A 16,641-nucleotide genomic window follows, 5' to 3' on the forward strand; every position below is an offset into this window, starting at 1 on the left:
TCAGCGGCTCACAGCCTCTTGAAGGACACACGGGTAGTGTCCAAGTTGACTTGCACAGTGAAGAATCATTTGCATTTTCCGACACTAATGATGTATTGTCGATCACCAGGTGGGTTCGGCAGGGGGAAAAATGAGGGCAAAAAATATGATTGAGTAACAGCATCAAAGAGGGAATGCGATAGCCTACATCATGCTTTGATGACTGTGATCTTTTTCCGCGTCTGCACTGTGCCTTCATCAACATGGTGTCTGTCCCTGGTCTGATCTCCAGCTCATTTGCTGGGCCACCTTCAGGCTTGGCAACCATTGTCCACTGCTAGAAAAAAAAACAATTACGATATCATTAGAGGAGAAACCCGTACCTACTGTACAAAGCAGAGGACCCAGAGCGGGGCAGAGAGAGAAGAAACTCAGGAAAAGGATAGCAGAGACTGCAAAGTCAGTTGGCCTCCAATTATCATAAAACAAGACAAACAGCCATTATACTCGACCATTAGGCTGTAGGGAGAGCAGCCAGGGGCTTGTTGGGTTTAACAATTCGTCAGGTTGTGAAAGTCGCACAAAAGTATGTGACTGCGATATAATGCCATTCAATGCATGTTGTATGTGTGGTTGCCGACACCATGTTACACCTTTATGACTTTTAAACCAGAAAAGAAAAATATATTCTTAGATATATTTTACGTCCTATGAGGACACAATAGAAGATGCATTAAAGCCGAAGAAATCCATAAAAACACTTTAGAAGGACTATTGAGCCTAATGCATGATCTAGTCGTCCCAAAAGGAATATTATTGCAATATTGTGGTAGTTAGTTATGAGGGGTCTGAATACATGTCGCAAGTGCTTAGCTTACACTGTTACTTGAACGTAGTATAGCCATGGAGTATTTTAAGTGGCACCAAAAACTGAACTACATTCTTTCACACAGTCATGCTATTTGATCTGAGATTTTAATGATTTATTAACCGCCCACACAACCTTGGTACATCTCCATAGGTGTTTTCATGTTTGCCTGATTAGCGCACTTCTCTGGACTGTGTGGGTGTGTACAGACTCTGTTTGACATCCCCTTTGCTCTACTGTTAGTTTTTCTGCACCTGTTACACCTCGAACAACTCACATCTTCCCAATTTCCATTCGTACAAGGACTTCAGTGACCAACTTCAATCTCAGCATGGACCTAATCAGTGAAAAAACATGTGGGTGCACAGGGCCTTTGATGGTTCAACATCTAATCTGGAAGGATTTGATGCTCAACTCAAACACAAAGTGGTATGTTTATTCATCTTTGAGTGAACTAAAGCTGCGCTGATTTTTGTTGTGTGTTATTCACAATGTGTTTGGGAAATTGAACAGGGGAGCATTGGATCACAATTTAAGGGTCATGATACAAATCTGAAAGGTCACAATTTAATTAACAGGATACATATCAATGGCCAAAGTGCAAAACCTCCTATCTGCAAAATGACCTAGGAAAAGTGAGGGAAAACCTCCTATCTGCACTTTGTGTATTTCTCTTTTTTTTCTTTCATTTTTGCATTATTTTTGTTGTTGTGCTTTCTATTGTGCATTTTGTATCCTTAACAAATAGCATTCTGCAAGAAAACAACACGTTTTTTTAGTATTCTTAAAAAAGGGCTTTTTTTCATATAGGAGGTTTTGCTCTTCGCCCATCAATATATATGCTACAACATATTATATTGGAGTTTCTCTAATCTTTGCTTGTTTCTTATTTAATACTGAAGAGTTACACATCTTACCTCAGGCTTCTAAAAACTGTTATAACTAAAAACAATCTGACAAGGGTCCACGTTTGATTAGTTGTTTGTGAGTAAGCATTAATTGACTATGAAAGTCCACTAGTGGGAAATCAATACAGGTAGTGTAGCTCAATACAGTACCATTTAAAATCATGGTTTTGCCTTTTTTCTTCTATCTTAGTGCAAGTGCAGACATTCTCTACTGTTTGCCCGCTGCACAGTGACTCAGTCATTACCATATGGCCTCAAAACTGCAATGTGATACTAAGTGTCTCTGTATGGAGTTTGCACATTCCATGACAATGAACTGGAAAATTAAGAATGTTCGAAAAACAAATCAATAATACAATCTCCTAATCAATATTACCTTCTTAATCACTTAAAGGTTCTCCGTGGAGTTTTTCTTTGCAATGTAAAGACATTTTCTGATGAGGTGGAAAAAAAAAACGAAATATGAGCGGAATAGTTTCAAAACATTAAAAAAATACTTTGCTACAAACATTTTACGCATTAATTGTATTTGATGGGTGGTAGGGATACACTAAATACATATGATGAGAAAGTTTGAAAGTATATAAAAACATGTTTCTTCAAAATGAGATATCCACAGGGTACCTTTAAGTAATCTACACTTGACATGAATTGTCTTCAAGCAGAACAATACTGCCACGGCACCAGGGTGGAGGGAGTACTGCTTTAGGAGAGTGTGAGGGAAGCAGACTTGACTGGATTCTTCTTTTTGCAACTATGGATGTGGAAGCGTGCTGTGCTCACATCTTGGGTGACAGAATCATCAAAGGTTGTTGATATCGCACATGAGAGCTACAACAAACAACATAAAACATAGTCAAACAAGCTTGTAATACAATAAATACAGCAGCAAAATCCCTCAATGGGGAAATAGAACTGAGATGGATTTGGGGGAAATGCCCCTTCTGTGAGACGCTTTTGTTAAATCATCACATCTTGTCATAATACTGCAAATATCAGATATACCCCAAACACCAGTAGGGCCGACAGGAGTTCGAGCCCCCAAGCAGATTAAGTAGTGTGGACTGGTAGCTGGAGAGGTGGCAGTTTGCCTGCTGTGCATTGCCGAGGTGCCCTCGAGCAAGGCACTGGACCCCAAACTGCTCCCCGGGAGCTGTCTAGTAGCGGAGTCTAAATTCCACTGTGTGCTGTGTACATGTATGACAATAAAAGGTGATTCACATTTACAAACAGAGCAATATTAGCTTTATTTTTTCCCTTCCAAATAATAGCAGTTTGGGTTTCAAGACTGTAGTCTTCTTTCCCCTGAGCCCTGATAAGTCCAAAGGCATAGTTCTCTTCAAATGGCAGGGCAGTTGGCGGGAATACTTGATTTGGGCACAGAGTTACAAAGCCACAGTGTATTGATCTTTTTGCATTATAGAAGCATCTTTGAGGCCGGCTGATATTGGAAGGCATAGTTTGCTCTTCCTTTGGAGTATACACTCTAACATGCCCACTGGACCGTAGCAGCAATAATCAGACACGAGTCTTGATGATGAACATATGGATAATACATCTATCATATTGCTGCACTCTGATTGATAAATGTTTACATAATTATGTTTGCTACAGACACTTGTATTTGTCCTCTCTAAGTTCAATGGTAGTGCAGTCTCTTTGAAACTGTCAAAAACTGGCACACTACAATCTTAAATAGATTACAGGCCATTGTGTCGCTGTGGGCTGTCAGGCTTTTTCAGCCAGAATCATCAAAGTAAATCTATTGAACACTCCGTGCCTCACAGTATGACCTCACTGGTGGTGCTTTCAGCAGCCTTGGCAACACCACCTAACCCTCCAGAGAATTGAGCTTTCCCATAAACCACAGGTCAATGTCACATGAACCTCAATGTGTGAACAGTGACATCAGTGATCCCACTGGGGTGCACAAAAGTTGGCCTCTCCTGCACACAACTCCACTGTGGACATGGTGTTAGGGAGAGTGAAGAGAGACAGACAGTGAGAGTGATGGCATAGTGGTGTTTTAAAATGTGTACACCTGCTTTGAAGAGTTATTTAGGAAAGCTCAGTTTTGGCTGTGAAAAACACTCACTTAAGTGAATTGGGGGTGTCGCTTTTTCCCCATTAATGAAATAAATCATCATTTAAAAAACACATTTAGTTTGCACTCGGATTATCTTTGTCTGATATTAAAATGTGTTTGATGATCTGAATCCTTTAAGAGTGACAAATATGCAAAAAAAATAGAAAGCAGGAAGGGGGTAAATACTTTTTCACAGCACTGTATATATTATGAACTCTCTCCAACTCCCGTGGTGGCTGCACAACCATGAAACTGTGATTTCAATGTATCAAATTATTTCCAGAGCTAATTTGAAAAAAAGTTCCTAACAGAATTATGAGCATGAATAAATAAACGAATATGGGTGTGAGAATCAGAATTAGAACCTGGTGACAAACAGAAAAAATATGCCATTATCTTTACTATAAGCTGGACTGAAATACAGAATAATCACAGAGAAACTCTCAGTCGTCTTTATCAGATCGGGACTTAAATGCACCATTTTGTGCTTACCCAACTGCCATTAAACTAAAAGAAGAAAGAGATGGAGAAGAAGGGATTTTGATGTTGACAGAACACTTTTAGATAAGGATCTAAAAACTCTGGTGGGTATAAAACAAACTTTCCACCAATAAATTAAATTTTCAAATTCATCCACATTAGTCTCCGTAATGTAATATGTATGAATGTCTGAATCTCTGTCTAACGTACATATGTTTTTATGTTTTTTCATCAAACTATTCAGATGCTTTCCCTTCTTCTTTGCAAACACAAACATCCCTGCGGCAACAAACTCTGTTTGGCAAGGCAAATGCAATTTGCTCTCACTTCAGAAAAAAAGCAGCATGCCTCTCATTCACCTGACTGATGCTCCTCTGCTCAGTGTATACAACAATCCAATCGAGAGAGACAGGCATTTATAAAGCCAATATATTTGAAAGCAGATACCCCTAAGTAAAGATGGACCCTCTGCAGTTTGCCTACAGGGCCAACAGGTCTGTAGACGATGCAGTCAACATGGCCCTCCACCACATCCTCCAGCATCTGGACTCCCCAGGAACCTACGCCAGGATCCTGTTTGTGGACTTCAGCTCTGCCTTCAACACCATCATCATCATCATCGTCTCTGCTGCAGGACAAGCTCTCCCAGCTGCACGTGCCTGACTCCACCTGCAGGTGGATCACAGACTTCCTGTCTGACAGGAAGCAGCACGTGTATCTGGGGAAACACGTCTCAGGCTCTCAGACCATCAGCACCGGTTCCCCCCAGCTGCGTTCTTTCCCCTCTGCTCTTCTCCCTGTACACCAACAGCTGCACCTCCAGCCACCAGTCCGTCAAGCTCCTGAAGTTCGCGGATGACACCACCCTCATTGGACTCATCTCTGGTGGGGACGAGTCCGCCTACAGGTGGGAGACTGACCACCTGGTGCAGCCAAAACAACCTGGAGCTCAACGCTCTGAAGACAGTGGAGATGGTTGTGGACTTCAGAAAGAACGCCCCACCCGCCCCTCTCATCCTGTGTGACTCCCCCGTCGACGCTGTGGAGTCCTTCCGCTTCCTGGGCTCCATCATTTCCCAGGACCTCAAGTGGGAGCTGAACATCAGCTCCATCACAAAGAAGGCCCAGCAGAGGATGTTCTTCCTGAGGCAGCTGAGGAAATTCAACCTGCCAAAGAAAATGATAGTGCAGTTCTACACTGCCATCGTTGAGTCCATCCTCTGCTCCTCCATCACCGTCTGGCATGCTGCAGCCACTGCCAAGGACAAGGCCAGGCTGCAGCGCTCTGCGGAGAGGGTGATTGGCTGCAATTTGCCATCCCTCCAGGTCTTGTCCACTTCCAGGACACTGAAGCGGGCAAGAAAGATCGCAGCTGACCCCTCTCACCCTGGACACAACCTGTTCGTGTCCCTTCCCTCTGGCAGGAGGTTGAGGTCCATCAGGACCAAGACCTCACGCCACACTAACAGTTTCTTCCCGTCGGCAGTCGGGCTCATCAACAGAGCCCGGGTTCCCCACTGACTGACTCTACATCACAGGACTATTCTCGGACAATTCTTTCGGACCATTTATTTTTATTTTTCTTCCTTTCTCTCCTCTTACCGGTCACTCCACTGCACACTTCATATTTAAACACTCATGCCACATACACTTAACTTTAACTTAAACACACACGTCACTTTAACATACACTTATATTAATGTTATCTGTTGTCTGAGCACTTTATCCTTATCTGATTTAGACATCATTGCACTGTTGCTGTCATTGATTGTTGTTTGTCTCGTCTAATGTCTAATGTATGCACCTTCCGCCTAACTAAATTCCTCGTTTGTGCAAACATTCCTGGCAATAAACAGTTTCTGATTCTAATTCTGATTCTGATTCTGATACTTGGCATCCGAGCACACATGGGCAGATCGAGGTAGGTTAAGGGGGGGACAACAAACGTTTTCTTTCCCCGGGAACAGAAAAGTCATCTCTGCTCACATCACATCTGCCTCTCTTTTCCTCGAGCAGGAGTCGGCCTCTCCGGTGTTCCGACATCTCGGATCCCTTAATTGCAATGTTTGCCGGCCGTATTGGTATTCGCGTTAGGCCCTGAGAACAGATGGTGTTTAACTTGAAATATTATTAACACTTCCCAGCATTCTAAGATCTTGGGTGGGGGTTATTAGGCCGAGCAGACGTGCAGGTGAAATTACAACACATTTCATAACAGCATCAAAGAAGGATGACTTGCCATTTGTTCGTGGTTGGTTTGTGTGTGTGTGTGTGTGTGTGTGTGTGTGTGTGTGTGTGTGTGTGTGTGTGTGTGTGTGTGTGTGTGTTTCTCCTATAAAATATAAATCACCCTTTGTATGTTGTTTCTTCCATGCATCATTCTTCATAGCATGTTTTCTATTCGTTTATCTGTATGTGTGCATAATCTATGTTGTATCAGTATTGCCAAAGAAGGAAACAAATATATATTAAATAGCGTCACTAAATGAATAAAATACTGTTACAGAAACACAAATATATATGAAGCAGTGAACCCTTTGATGTTGTGTGTATGTGTATTTAAGAATGTGTCACTTTGAAATGCTGTCTTAAATTAATTCAATTAATTCATAATTAATTCATTACTTTTTTTCTTCCGGAAGACATCTCCTTAAAGTCTATAAAAGACACGTCAAATATTTGACTTACCCACTGTGAGAAGCACAACTACTTTAACGCTAGAGTGAGTATGACAGCATCACATTTAAAGAATGTCTTTTTCAAGAACGAAAAATTACTCCAAAAAGCCATAGTGCAAAAGCACGCCGCCCTGTATAGCCTCGGAATGTGCTTCGAAATGCCTTTGAAATATATATGACAGCCTATCTGAGACAGACTGTAAATGCACTTAACTGGCGAGGTGTCGGCGAGATGGGATGACGTGGAATGACTGGAAGTCACCGCGGAGGAGAGGAGGAGTGAGCGGTAGGAAAAGAGAAGCTGAGACCAGGGAGGATAAAAGCAAACTGTTACTTTCCGTAGTGTCGGGCAGAGTAGCTGCTTTTGATGACAGACACTAGTGTGTGTGTGTGTGTGTGTGTGTGTGTGTGTGTGTGTGTGTGTGTGTGTGTGTGTGTGTGTGTGTGTGTCTGTTTGAGTGTCTTTGTGTTTCTGTGTCTGGTATTGTGAGAGAGAAATAGAGAAAGCCATTGTTTGTGTATTTTTTTGTTTTTTTGTGTCTGTTCCTGTTTATGTGGGTGTTGGTGTGCCAGAGAAAGAAACATGGGGGAAAAAATAGTACGTCAGTATGACGGAAAGAGGGCGATGTTCTCGAGCATACACTGACATGTCACATCGTATTTGTCACATTGGAAGGGAGAGCAGCCGTACTCTCTGGTGCCCTGACCCTGCAGCCGGGCGCTGCTGTCTTGCCACACAACCGCCACCATCTTTGGGAGGCTGGGGCTGCAGCCCACCTCTGGAGAGCCTAGCAGCTGTCTTCTGCTCATCCCACATATAATGAACTCTCGCCTGCACTACATGGAGACATGGTATTGTATGTGTGGGCACGTCTATATATGTGCACTGTGCATGAAAAGGGCAAAATATCACCTCCCCGCATGAAAATTAGCAATCATGTTCAGCTGATTGCTTAGCGAGTACAATGCGGTTCAGCACCAACACTGCACAAAACCCAGTGACATGCTGCAGGTCTGGAACTACAGGAGGTTGTTAATCTATGCAGAGAGGTGATTGCAGGTGAATCATCTGCTCTCTCTGCTCAGTACTTAACAGGTGCAAGAGTTACTGTTTCAGTTACCCTGGAGACAGTGATTTGAAAGGGCAGACAAATCGGCTCCAGGATTGGTTGGGTTACTGTAAAGTGCATGCTGTCACTTTAGAAAATGCTATTTTGTGATAGACTTCACATTCCTGTGAGGAAATAAAAAAGTGAATACCTCTTTGTGTTTGTTTCACATTTCCTTTGTGAAAATAACTGCACTTATGTGCATTCATTGAAGCCCTTTCCACAATAGCTGTTTTAGCAGAAAGACAACTCATGCATGATGAAAAACTGCTTTGTGAGAAATAAAAAAAAAGGTCTATATAGTACCTATATATTACCTTCCTTATGTTTTCCTCCTTCATCCAGAAACACATGCTGGTAAAGGAAAAACAGGCTTGTGTGTCTCACTGCCCCCTCACAAATGTACATGCCATTTACATTTTAGACATTTGTCTAATGTGCTTATTTACAGCAATTACAATTTGTAAAGTGGAAAGAGGTTCAGAGTGCTGCAACAAAGTGCTTCAACAGGAAGGATGGCTATTATTGAACTGCGGTGGGAAACAAAGCTGTGTCTTCTCAGGGCTTTTCAACCACTAAAGTGCACCCTGCTAACCCAAAAAGTCCCTGTTTCACCATAAAATTAACTACACCGATGGGGAGATGAGAGGGAAAAGAGAACGGGCAATTGCAAAATCTTCTGCATCGTATCATAGTGTGAATAATGTTTGATTATGCCATTGCAGTGTGTTTAAAATTAATCAACATCTTGAGGTTCTTACGATAGTCTCAATTACATTTGGAATAGAAACAAGGCCTTTGATTATCTTGTTTTGCAGTACAAGCACGCATACACTAAATAAATACACCACTAAAAAAGAACAGTTTGTTTTCTGGCTCCTGCTCTGGGTTCAGGCGAGTGAGCAGACGGGGCATTCTGGTGTTTTGCTGGCCTCACCTCTGGGCTCCAACACCAGTCAAAGCAATTACACAAATAAGCCTCTGCAGCTCATTCCTGTGTGAGACGAACAGACGTGTCAGATACCTTCGCAATTCTAATTGAGAGACAGAAATCTTTTTGCACTCGCGCCCTTACTCGAGGGTTTTCTCGCAGAGTGGTGTCTGTTTGCTGCTGCTTGTGTTGTCCTTCATATTAATTATACACATCAGTTCTTAAATTAGAGGCCAAAGACAGAGCTAAAAGCACTATTGTCCAGTGGCGGGCCGTGGATTCTCTACCTGGGCCTTAATCTGATGAATGTATAAATGACTAAACTCACTATATCAGCTTTAGAAGGTGATAATATCTCAGTGTCAAAGTGACAGAAATCAGCTCATGCAGGTTTAAAGCATAAAGGTGACGATGAATTTTAATTTCCTAATTAAATTAAATATGTAAATTATTATTAGTTCCTTGGAATGTACACATAGACAAGTGATTGACATGATTGCTGTATTAATAGGCAAGTATATTGACCATACATCTGTTATTTGTCCTTCCAAAAATGCCATCAGTGAGCTGCAATAAGAATCCCCTGTAGGATGATTGAGTTGTAATAGTAGCCACAACTCTTAATGTGTCCCTCTGTTTAGGATTTGACTGAATAATTTATACATGAGTAAACTGATCAGCTGCAAAGCTTTTAGAATCAAGTTCTACTTCCATTTCTGCAACACCATCCTGCAGGGGTCATGACCTTTGTCTTGTTGTACGATACCAGGCAGAAAGCCTGAACTGTGGATGAAAACAGAGTAGAGGAAATGACAAAAAAGAGACAGACAAATGAAGAGACAGATTCAGAGAGGAAGGGGAGTTTGAAACAAAAGAGAGAGTGATGAAGCAGTGGGATGTGTTTGCTGTTTGTCAGCACAAGGAGAGCAAAGTGTCAGATTTTTGTGCCGCATCAGTGATTGATGGCTGCCATTATCCCACCCAATGGGTGCAAGCAGGCAATATTAGCACACTGTTTCCACACCCAGATGAAACACGCAGAGTTCTCCACAGTGGGGATACCCGGAGCCACAAGGAAAATGGAGTGTGAAAGCATGTGAGGCATACCGATTGGTGGAGAGAGATATAAAAAGACTTTGGGAGAAAAAAAATGGATATAACGAAAGAAGAAAAGGAGTTGGTGTCGCCATGCACCAAAGATAAAATCACAAGAAGGCTAATGTCAGAAGCGGAGACAACGAAGGAAGTAAGAGCAAAGGAACGAAGTGTCCCTGTTGTTACAGAGGATCCCGTAGTGCTTTAAATACAATGGTCTCTCTTAACATGGACCACCACATGGTGTGATCTGACATCCATTGAACAAAGTGGCTGAGGCAGATATGGTGGTTCGAAGCACTGCAGTGGGATGCCAACAATGAGGGTTGCAATTATAGAGCAAGCACACCTCGCTTGTTCATTCAATACAGATGGAAACTACCTGTAATTGTTTCAGCAGCATGTGTGTGTGTGTGTGTGTGTGTGTGTGTGCGCGTGCATGCGTGCGTGTGTATTTGAGAGAGAGAGAGAGAGAGAGGAGAGTTTCAGAGGTCATACAAAAACAAAAATAAGTTAAATTTAATTAAATTAAATTAAGTAATTATTTACTCTTAATGATAATAATCATCACTGTATTTTCATTAGTGTTTAATCATTTGAAACTAATAATCATGTTTTAGTTAACTTATAATGAGCCCTTGATCTAGTGAGCAGGTCCTCTTCATAGAGACCTCCATGTTGCACCGTCATGTTTCTCCAGCAGCCCAGAATTAACAAACCAAACACTGGCCTTCTCCTTTAAAATATAACGATGTGTGAAGGAATGATAATCCTTGGGATGCGATGGTCGAGAACTAGACATGTGCAAACAGTGAAGAGAGGTCACAAGCAAGCTATTTCTATGTCACTTTTTATTTTTAAATGAAATTCTGCAGACCCACACAGTATGCAATACTAAACAAGCAGTGCCATGATACTGCACATTCACAGGTACAGGATATACTATTTGCATGCTCAGCCAAAGAATCCTGTTAATTCTAACAGTGTTTTGCTAACGAGCAGAATCTGTGCCATCCATCATGGCAGGAAGCTGCATCTCGCCCGACACCGTGTATTAAAATGACAAAGCAAGCAAATTAGATTAGCATTAATACACAGGATATGTCCCATGAAGGATATGTCCTGTGTATTGATTAGTTCCCTGGTGCCATTTTCCAAGGCGAGCTCAAGACCCAGGAGGTTTTCATCATTTTACGTTTTAATAGAAACCTCCTATGATTTGAACTTACATTGAAAAGGTATGATATCAAAATGCAAAATACTATAATAACAGCATTGCTTTTTCATTCGCTTTAGCAGTTTAATGGCCTTAGAGGCTTCATCTTTTGGCAGATTAAAGCATGAGTAGGTGGGAGATTTAATGGCTGTTGTTTTATTACAAGCTAGAGTACAATCTGGGAAGTCATGTTAGAAAGCAGAGAAAAATAATGACTGAATGACTGAGTTGGCAATGATGAATAACCCTGTCAAATCCCAGCAGAAAGGCTTTACTGTGATGATTGTGTGATTGGACATAAAAGTAGAAGTAAAAATGCTATTGTCCGTTCAATAACACGTATGGCTGAAATGTAATAGTTCATACAGCAATGCTAAACCTTTAACGTTGCAGTGCAACATTCAAGTGAAACAAAACACGTTTTCCAGACACTCAGAAATGCTATTATGTTTTTTGGCACAAACAAGACAACATGCTGGCTTCTGTATGCCAAGATGTAGCTGCTGAGATGAATCTGCCTTTGTAAGTGACTCACACTACCCTGGGCCTTCAATCAATGTTATTCGTCCTCTGAAATTAGTAAGGGCCCACGTAAGAGCACTTTTAGACTTAATTTACTTTAATGACGCAGTTAAAATCACAAATCAAACCACAGAAAATGTCACGGTGAGTCAGAAGTACAGAGGCAGTTTGTACGCTTTAAACAAGCAGCCCAGGTGCATGATTCTCTTGAAATGCTGCACTTTCTTTGTCAATCTTGTCCACACTTCAGAGCAGTGCAGATAAGGTTGAAATAGCAGTAGTATTCAGACAGATGAGTCTTAGCAATTTCAGAGTGAGCCTATACATAGTTCAGCCTACATCTAACCCCATCACAGTCCGTTCACCAGCTGTGGCTCACCTACTCTGTCTTTCTCCCTCTGTGTTTATCTCGATATAAAACAAGTCAACAAAATGATGGCAGCAAAGCAATCAAAACAAAGACCTCACTGTGTACATTTGATTGAGAACTGAGGAGAGGTGAGGAGAGGTGATGCTGAGAAAACTGTAATTCTAGACAACTAAGACTTCCTCTCACGGGGAACGGGGAAATGAACCGAAAGTGGCATGGTGTCAACATCAAGAGAAGATTATTTGTTTTTAGCACTGGAGGAGGCCAGAAGTACAAGTCACACCTTAAGAACTGGAAAGATGATGTAATGGCACCAGGAAAACATATTCCTCCTTCAATCTGTTTGTCATAATGCAACCACATGGGCCGCCATAGAGGATTTCTGAACGGGCCATCCAGAGGGCCAAGCAGTTATGGAACCCCAAAGCCAGAGATACTGTTTAAAGTGACTCTTGACTTATGACAACAAAGACTCAAAATGACTACAAAGAAACGTAATATGACCATGAAAAAACAAGAAAACAACAACAACCATAGAGACACACAGAAACCACAGGGACACGTAGCGGCAAAATTACTTCAAAAAAGACAACTTTGCATAGAGACACAAAACCAACAGGGACACAATAAACAACGATAAAAAAGGATGCAAAACGACTACGCAGAGAGCCTGTTGTTTTGCATCTCTTTGTGGTTGTTTTGCTTTCCAGTCCTGGTGTCTCACTCTTATGTTGGATGGCCTATTGCCTCATAATGTGTCTACTGTACACAGACAATATGTTTGAAGAATATTGTTAAGCAGATCCAAATTATGGCAGATCCAATGCCTCGGGTGTAACTTTCCCTTTTACGTCTTCGCCTCCTCTCCCACCGCGTCTTGTCTTGTAGCATTGACTGCGTTGCACGCCAATGAGAACCAGATCGCAGGATGTGATTGTGCTTTTCCATGAACACAAGCAGTGAATGCATTCATTGTACTAAGGGCTGACAATTGGTTTAAAAAGATATGTTTCCTACTATGTCTGCAAACGATGCTATCTCGCACCTATTCTCAACCATCTCTCATGTAACTTTTAAGCACCTCCTGCAGACATTTCTGTCCTTTTTTCGTCCAGATTGAACTAAATGAGAATAGATGTAGTGGAGTTTCATTTTTTGGGAAATGAGGACAGGGTGCCTCTTACTCTAAATCAGCGCCTTCAGTTCGGCGAACCCCGTTCCTCGCTGTGACAGTTGAATATGTGTGGGTGACAGTACAAACAAAGGTGAATCGATGCATTTCCCCGAGGAAGAGACAAAGAGAGGTTGAGAGGAAGACAGAGAGTGAGAGAGAGAGGGTGAGATGAAGGTGGCAGCGTGACATAGGGAGTGTGACAGTGTCATGCAGACTGGTTTCATTGTTTCTCCCCAGCGCCCTAGGGAGATCATTAGCTCACAATATGGAGTCTATCAATCCTCACAGAATACCACTCTCCCCTACGGATACATGTCCCGTCTGTCTGCCTCTCTCTCTGTCTATCTGTCTCTTTGTCTACATGCTGCTCATAGACGTACGTTCGGAAACGTGAAAATCTAGTTAGTAGGAAATGGGTTGCATGCAATCTCGCCCTTAGGGGTCTTTCATGGAAAAAAGACAGTAGCCTAAAGAGTAGCTATTATCCCCTGTGAAAGCTCCGCTCCTACACTCTGTGTGAATACAAGGTCAGCAACAGGTAGGCACAAAAGACAAGCAGGCAAATAAGTGACGCTTAAGTATACATAGAGAGTGGCTAATTAAGGGGAATGATGGGTAGGTGTGCTAATAGGAGAGACAGGAAAAGCTGGGAACAACTGCTGCACATGAGGGGCATGGAAGTTGTTTTTTTTGCCCCTTCTTAAGTTTGCATATTTCCATATGTGGCTCTGAGGACATGTGCTAGCTTATACATTATAGTATATAACTATTATTAGGGGCGAGCCTACTTGGTTTATTGGTCTATATTCAGTTTACGTACAGTTTTCTATCTCATCATCCCTTGGGAAAGTATAACTGTAACTCATGCCGCCAAAGATTTTCTCAGTGCACATTTTAAACTTTAACTTACACTGCAAAGTGGACCTGAAAGTAATCTAGTTGAGTTGGCAGGTGCAGAACTTGCAACACGGATGGGAAGAATCTTACAAGCTTTTACAGGTTGTTTGATACCCATGACAGGGGTGTGTGTTGATGATGTTGAAGTCAATTTGGGATATTGCTCTGATTAGTCTTTGAAAATAATTGGTGCATGGTAAACGATTATTATGTGTATGCATTTACTGTACACTGTGATATACTGGTAAAACCTCAATGAAATACTTTCACTGTGATGCCAATCAGTGAAAGGTAGACCTTTCATCTCTCACACTGTTCATATACTGCCACGGTCTCAAAAAAACAGCATCCTGACTTGTAATTTAGTAAAACTTGTAAAAACTATGCAGAGGGCTGTGTTTTCCAAAAAGATAATGCACCAGTGACCCTGGTGGCAGAGAGGTGATTGTGTTCCTAATTGGAAAAGGTAGTCACACGCACAGACTCATGCATTCACATACACACACACACACACACACACACACACACACACACACACACAGACACACACACACTAGCACCAACAGAGACCCTCTGGGAGGTAATCTCTCTTCCTGTTCCGGCTATGCCTGACCAGTCAAGCGGAGCTGCCACCTCATTGTGTCCTTCTGTACGGTCTTCCTGCCGGGTGTGTGGCGAGAGAGAGAGAGAGAGAGAGAGAGAGAGAGAGAGAGAGAGAGAGAGAGGGGGGGGGGTGATTCAGCCACCTATAGACACACATGACACACACATGGCTGCATGCAGTCTGATGCCCTGCAGTACAAACAAAGAGATTTCCGGGAGACTGCAGCATCTGATTCACAGTCTGCTATTTTCTGTGTGTGAATATTTGCACGTGTTGCACCTGCAGTGGCTTGCATGTTTGTTCAAGATAATGGTTTTACTATAAAAGTGACTAAAATTGCCATTGTTGATCATTAGACCATCTGCCCTGGAAGAAACCACAAATGACTGAAAAATTATGAGCAGCAGTGTATTTTCTTCGACATTGTAAATCAAACATAACGTAAATCTGGAGATTGTATGGAGCGTGGGTCAAGAGGAAGTGAAGGAGGTTGAAACAACGTTGGGATGCAATATACTAAACATTTTATTATGGTTGCAACAGAAAGACCAGGTGGCATTTTACCATTTTAAAACATATAATGTGTGTCCTTTGTGATATCAGCTGTATTTATGCAAATAGTCAGCTTTTATTTATTGTTGTAATATGTGAATACCCAAAATGTCACTTTTTTCCACATGTATGTGCAGCGGAGCACGGAGCAGCCAAAAGGCACTTGGATGTAAAATAAAAGGAAATAAGCCTGGCAATATGAAACACAAACTCATGAGTCGACGCATCAACATGTTTAACAGTTATCAACGAGCCCATAAATGTAACTTCAAATGATATGCGGGGAGCAATAAATATGCTGTTTACTGGTTTTGTCCCTCAAGAAGGGCAAGTTGTTATTTATTCTTCTTTCAGAAGAACAGTTTTATCACAAATAATGTATGCACGTAAAGACTTTTGAATTTAAGCAGTTATTTTTTACATATCTACTTCAGGGTATCTGGCCTCCAGAAGCCTCAATTATTTTTCTTCAGTTTTTCAATTTATTTCACCGAAGAGGTATTTAAAAATTCATTAACGTTTTGCGCAAAACACTTCTGGGAGTCTAATATTGATTTGTTATTAATAGGTTGTTTGTTGTAATAAATAATTTTTGTTTTAAGGCAATGCATAATGTAAAGTTGGAATGCAGTTGGGGGAATAGGAGGGGGGCAGCTCCGGGTGCAACAACCAACAGAGAGAGTAAATATGAATATTCCTTGATGTGAGATAAAGAAACAACAACACTGAGGTAATCGTTAACTGTCATTTTCTGTAACTCATAAATGTATAGTCTTTCTCACTCAGTGTTTTACTTGTGATCGATCTGCGTATGCGCGTGTGTGTGTGTGTGTGTGTGTGTGTGTGTGTGTGTGTGTGTGTGTGTGTGTGTGTGTGTGTGTGTGTGTGTGTGTGTGTGTGTGTGTGTGTGTGCATGTCTGTGTCTGTGTGTGTCTGTGTGTGTGTAATAAAAGAAGGACATGCTACTGACAAAATCCATTTTTATGAAATTGAATGAGTAAGAATACAAATAACGCACTGCTTAGTGTTGGTGTCATACAATCAATATGACCTTGTCACTTTCTAGCATCTCTGAAGGCTTGTGGTTGTGAGTGTTACCGAGAAAGACAGATGGGCCGAAATTTACGGAAAGGAAATGCTACAAGAGATACCCACAATGCAATGTGTCCAAC

Source organism: Taurulus bubalis (assembly GCF_910589615.1).
Source record: "Taurulus bubalis genome assembly, chromosome: 1".
Classification (NCBI taxonomy): Eukaryota; Metazoa; Chordata; class Actinopteri; order Perciformes; family Cottidae; genus Taurulus; species Taurulus bubalis.